Source organism: Chenopodium quinoa, unplaced genomic scaffold (assembly GCF_001683475.1).
Source record: "Chenopodium quinoa cultivar QQ74 unplaced genomic scaffold, ASM168347v1, whole genome shotgun sequence".
NCBI lineage: Eukaryota > Viridiplantae > Streptophyta > Magnoliopsida > Caryophyllales > Amaranthaceae > Chenopodium > Chenopodium quinoa.
The window spans coordinates 771,466-778,053 of NW_018745675.1; positions in this window are offsets into that span (position 1 = coordinate 771,466).

The following is a 6,588-nucleotide window of genomic DNA, read 5'->3' on the forward strand; positions in this document are numbered from 1 at the left end:
CAGAACCAAACTTGGTCCAAGTGGCCAAGTCCATGATTAAGGTCGTCCCTCTAGAGGAGAGGGAGACGGTCAAGGGAGTCGGCACCCTTGACCTAGACGGCATCCTGGGTTTTCTTTTCTGAGGTAGACTTGGAAAATTTTTATAGTACTGACTTTTTTTGTTGTCTGTTTTTCTCAAACCTGACGCCTGTTTTTCCTCTTTCCAGACCATGCTGAGAGTACACAACCTCTAAAGGCCAATTAGGGCCAAGAATAAAGAGGTAAAAGCTGCTAAAGCTATGGCCGCCTCTGACGTTGATAAGGCAATGTTTCAAATTGCCCAAAATGAAATTTTGACAACTGATATTCTTTATTATCAGGCGCAGGCCACTTCCACTATTCGTACTGAGTTGGAGGCGGCCAAAAAGAAGAACGATGAGTTGGAGGCGACAATCAAGAGTCTTCGAGATGAGCTGAAGCCGCTTAGGCAGAAGATGACTCACTTCGAGTCCATGTAGAAATCCTTGGCCGCTGTCAAAGAGCGCCTGGTCCAGCAGGAGAAGAGCCTTACTAATGAGCTCTTGGCCAAGGCCGAAAAAGAGAAAATGGAGCTGGCCCAGGCCATGATGGAGGTTTTTCTCAAATCATGAAGATGACCTGGATGGTTCTCTTTCCAAAAGCTCATTATGCCGCCTGGGAGAAGAAGTTCGCTGCTTGTACTAAAAAGTACAACCAGCAAACCATGAGGCAGGCGGCTAAGGAGGACCAGGCGGCCGAGTCCAGCTTAGAAGAGGAGGAGAAGGTGGTGGCCCAGCAGCCGATTGTGGTGGAAGCATCTAAAGAAGTTGCCCTTGATGCCAAGACATGTAAGAAGGATGCCTCTCAAAACCAGGCGTCCCTTGCAGATCAGGCACCAGTCAATACCGAAACTCTACCACAAACTTAAAGCTTTTTATATTCAATCTTATCTTTAGCCTGCGTGCCATTTGTTTTTGTATCTCTTTACCCGGCCCAGGGGCCGGGGTACTGAATATTTTGCCGGTCTTTATGGTCGGCTGTTTATATGATTTAGGCGACCATCTTTCTGGTCGTCTTTGCTTATCCAGGATTAAAATTTTACTTTATTTCTTCGAATTCTTCGAATTCTTCCAAAAGTGTCGAGGATCTTTCGTGTCATACTGACTATTATGTATGGCCGATAGTTGCGAACAGGTACAATGTGAGGCCCATGCCCTTGGACGACTGGTTATCTTAGTTCCAGGTTAGGCGATCAATCGGCCATTTATACAGTCGAACCCCAACATATTTTGGTGAATACGTTAGTTTTGCTTAACTTGAGAAGGGTAAACAGAAAAAGTTCTTAGTCCTTGCTTGCCAAGATGCAGTCGACCTGTGAACCAATTTTTCAAATATGTATGGTTTGAAGAGAAAACATCTTAGCAGGGTTGGGGTACGAGAGCTCTGGTTCACCTTTGGGCAGGCAGACTCGTCATACCTTTTGAATCCTGGCTAAGTATTAGAGCGATTATGGGTAACCTTGGAGGTTACTCACTCGTCATGTTTATGCTTGAGTAGTAGATGCATTAAGCGACGTAGGCCGGCTAGTCCCCTTGATTTACCAATTTTGTTTGTTATTTACTCAAGATGCGATAACCTAGTAAGAATAGGGGTTTGAATGCTCCTGTTTCAGAAACAGGCGGTCTATTAAAAAAACATGTTAGATTTCGAACAAAGTTTTAGGGAGTGACGATAAGTTAACATTGAGGTTTGAATGCTGGACCCCTTTATTCGCCAATGTTTGTTGGCTATTAACTCAAGAGGTATCGGCTGTACTTATCCCAAGTAATACAGTCGATTATCCGACGCGGATGTTAACTGCTATCACTCATTGGATCAGTGATAGAGTTATCCTTGTCTCAAAAACGACTACGCGGTTGTCTTTGTGGACAGTCGTATAGGTGCCGTGTAATTAGTTTATTATACAATGTTGTACCCAAAAGAGAGCTGCTCTCTGCGACGAATTTCATCCGGATGGATGCCGCCGGACGCCTGCTATGATGTTGGGACATGTCAGATTAGTTTTTAAAAGTTGGATCAGTTGGTTGGGCGCTTAGTTTAATCATTTTGGCCATAGGCCTTAGGTAGTTCTTGGTGAACTAAGTATGGGAGAGTAGCCGGTTGTATAGATACAGGCGGCATGCCCCTCTTTATTGAATGCGTATTTAAAAAGTATGGAGAGTAGCCGAATGTGTTACCAGTAGGCATGCCCCTCTTAGTACAAAATAAATGAAGTGAAATAGCAAACTTTTATTAGTAGCTCTCGGCTACTTACATCATTCAAAAATAATACTTTTTGAGATTATCTACATTCCAGGTTCGAGGCAAAGGTTGGCCATCTGGTGTTTCCAAGCGGTAGGTACCGTCCCGAACCTCTTCATAAATTCGGTAGGGTCCTTCCCAGTTGGCAGTTAGCTTGCCCGACTCATTAGCCCTACCGACTGCTTCCATTTTCCTTAGTACAAAGTCACCCACTTTGAGTGGACGCTTATGCACCCTTTTATTGTATGACCTTGTCATTTTCAGGCGATAGATTTCATGGCGCAGGGCTGCATTGCCCCTTTTTTCTACAATGCCAGGCGCTTGGATTCCCAGTTAGACTCTTCATCATACAGCATTACCCGAAGAGTCGGCTCATAATGTTCAATTGGAAGAACAACTTATGCACCATAAGTTAGGAGGAATGAAGTTTCTCTAGTCCACCCTTTTACAATCGTCCTAATGGCCCAGAGAACATGTGGTAGCTCATCTGCCCATAGGCCGCCTGCTCGTTCAATCTTCTTCTTAAGACCGTCTTAGATGATTTTCTTGAAAGCTTCTACTTGGCCATTTACTTGAGGACGGCCAACTGATGCAAAGCAGTGTGAGATGCCCTGGTCTCCAAGCCAATTTATGAGAATAAGCGTCTCAATTTGGGGACCATTATAAAAAACCATAGACATGGGCACCCCAAACTGAGTGATGACATTTTTCCAGATGAATGAAATCACATCCTTCGTCTTGATTCCTTTAACAGCCTCTACCTCTACCCATTTAGTAAAGTAGTCTACTGCAACAAGTATGTACTTCCTGCCGCCTGTAGAAAGCGTATAGGGACCCAAGATATCCATGCCCCACTTAGCAAACGGTAATGGGCTATGGATGGCAGTGAGGTCAGTAGCCGGACGGTGAATTAATTTTCCAAACCCATACTTTTTTCCTCTTTTTCTCATCTTTAATGGCCGATTGCTTTGGTCGTCTTTCTTTTTTGTCGGACCTCCGTCCAACCGACTGCTTTCCAGTATTACAGAGATCAGTCGCCTGTATATAGGCTTCAACTTTAATCAAAGCTTCCTAGAGAGTCGCAACCCTCTTTCGATAGTAGACAACCAACATATCTTTTCACGGCGCATTAGATGCTTAATTATGCCTAACAAAGTGTGAAGGTCAAAGTGCATAAAGAAATGATTCTTAAAGTTATGAGATGGTGTATGATAAGAAATATAGGAAACAAGGAACAAAAGAAAGGAATAAGATTCTTTTTATACCCATGAGTTCATGCTATTATGGTCAACTTAGCAATTTGTTGTCTTCATAAGTATTGGATACTGCTTGAGTGGTCCGCTTTGAAAGTGACCTCAAACCATTAAAGACAAGCTATGTTATTAACTTACAAGCTTAGAATGAAGCAAGTAGAGCTACATCAGTTGTAAGGTCATTTGTTTTGTTTAAAGTCCTTTTGAGCCAAGGCTGGAACGAATAATGGTTATTCTGCTCCATAATCAGCAAACGATCCGTTTACACACGGAAAGACTCACATTCAATAAAAGAGCAATGGTTTCGGGTTTTATTTGAATGGCATGGTTGTCTAAGCCATGAGTCAAGAATGCTAGATTATAAACAAACATTTCCCTAACATGAAAACTCGCAAGGTTCAAGTCATGGACATAATTTGTGTTCCAAACATCTTTAGCAATGTCACATCGACAAGAATGTACTCAAGGCTCTATTAGATAGACTCTTGATAGTTGATTAATTCGGAATCGTCCTAAGACAAGCATGTCTTACTTGTTGAAATCGACAAAGAAAGGAGCTATTGTGCTTGGCATAGACAATTGACTTTAAAAGCTAAAGAGGATTCCATTACTTTAACGTCTCGCAATAATTTGAAAGAATGTAGCTACATTCATCAAATGTGAAAAAACTGGCCCTTGAGCATCTCAAATGTTCAGTGAAGTATAGAATCAACTTGGCAAGATATCAAAACGTCTAGATTAGATCGAGTAATGTTTCCTTGAGCCAAGAGTTATCATATCAAACTTATGAAATTGAAATTTCATAATGAGCTTAACAAAGAATATTGTATGTCTTGACAGAGACCTCGATGCCATTTGGAAATGACTCGAATGATGATTGATCACATCCCTTCCTATAAAGTTCTTATATATTTTCATAAATGACTAATGTTACACTAAAAAAAATTGTCAAAGCTATGGAAGGACACCATATTAAATTATGGATAGAAATAGTTTCTAGCGTCTTTTCAAGTTATATCTAGGGCTATTAGCTCCATGGGAGTTGATTGGCTCAGTGGGAGTTCATTGACTTAGTGGGAGCTAAGTGGCTTAATAAGGGCTAAGGTAGGTCGAGAAGGAGCTAACTGTTTGTCTCACAACGAACTTTTACCTAATGAAAATATACATGTCTCTTTGTAAGTATTCAAGTGAAACTATGGGCATTACCTCCACAACCTAATTAACAACATAGTATTTGTTGCTCTAAGTGGTGTCTTTCTTGAAAGTAACATATTTCTAAAACGACAAGTGGGAGAAAAATGTACTCGATGACTATCGATATTAGCAACAAACTAGAACTGAGAATCTCCGAAGACTTTAGTAGGGCTACATGAGAATGATTGATTATGAATACTCAAAGGACTTTACAAGTGCCTTAAATTAGAATTCAATACTCGCAAAACTTTAGAAGTGGTGGAGTAAGATCAATATAATCAAAGGGCTTTAAAAGCACCTTGAAACTCAGTGTTTGATGCAATTACCCGTAATGGTATAGAATTCACCAAAGGCTTGGATTGAATCTTATAAATTTATATTAAGTTAGAAATAAACCTAAGACTTACAAGCATACTATTTACCATTGGATGGTGAGGGAATAGTGGTTAGAGGTCATAAAATCTGAAATAGAGTCCATGTTTGTAAATCATGTTTGGAACTTGATTCATTTGCATGAAGGGTGAAAGACCCATCAATCATAAATCAGTTTTCAAGAAGAAAACTAACAAATGTGAAATGCATAGTGCATACAAAGCTAGATTGGTTGAAAAGATACAATTAATTCACGACATTGATTTTAATAAAAACCTATTCACCAATCGGAACGCTTAAGTCTTTTCGTTATTATTATAGCAAAATTGCACACATGAAATATGGCAAAATAGATAATGAAACCGCCTTCCTAAAATGGGATTTTAGGAATAGACTATGGAAATAGTCTAAGGGTTTTGAGAATCTAAATAATGCTAGATTTGAAAGCAAGCTCAAGAAATCCATTGTGGGATTAAGTGAAGCATTACATGTAGGAATTGGAACATTTATTCTCATAAAGTCAATAAAAGGTTTGACTTATGGAGAATCATAGTAATTCTTATGGACAAGAAGTTTAGTGGGAGGAAGAGTAAATCTTAATGGTCCAACAAGAAGTTTATGAACCTTGTTGTGAAATGACTATCAAATGTTAAATGCTTAGATTTGAAAGGATTTTCGATAATGGACCAAGCAAAAGGCGATACTTAGTACATGGTGGGAATTAAGATCTATAGGATAGACTTAATGAAATGTTTAAACGAGTAGAGGAATTTACCTTGTTAAACATGAAGGACTTGAAAAGGCTTTCGACCCATAAAACTAAGTAAATGTTTGAACTAAGTATAAGCTGGGAAAATACTAAGTAAAACAAGAAAGACTCTAGTAGAGACTTTCAGCAGTATCACATAGCAAACGGTTTAGCAAGACTCAGTGAAACTGGATGAGCTAAAAGGTCACATGAATATGGAACATATTGGGAATAATTCTACAATTAAAACCATCATGTATGCTATGATATGGAGTCGTCACTAAACTTACATGCTTAGAGCATGAGAAGTATAAAATACCAATCAATTGAAATCTAAGTGATGAATCATTAGATTTTAATCAAGAAAAATCCAAAGTACTTTGATACGTAAAAGGGGATAAGTTCTTGAAGCATGGAAACAAATGTAATTTGAAAATTGATGTTGTAAGCACATCCTTGGCAAGGATTAAATCCTTAATAAGGAAGTCATTTATAAGCACGAGCTAAAATGCGTCGTGGCTTTAGAATGGTAACATGGACACGCATCCATGTGTAATGTTTGGAAATTTAAGGTAAATTTCCATAATCGCAAGTGATTAGGGTCTCCCAAATCATAGTGAGCTGTTTAGAATGAAATCCGAGCAAAGCACCATCAAAATGTCTACTGAAATATATGTTGAGAATATTGTTGCCTGCAAGGCAATAATAAGAGAGTGTTCAATG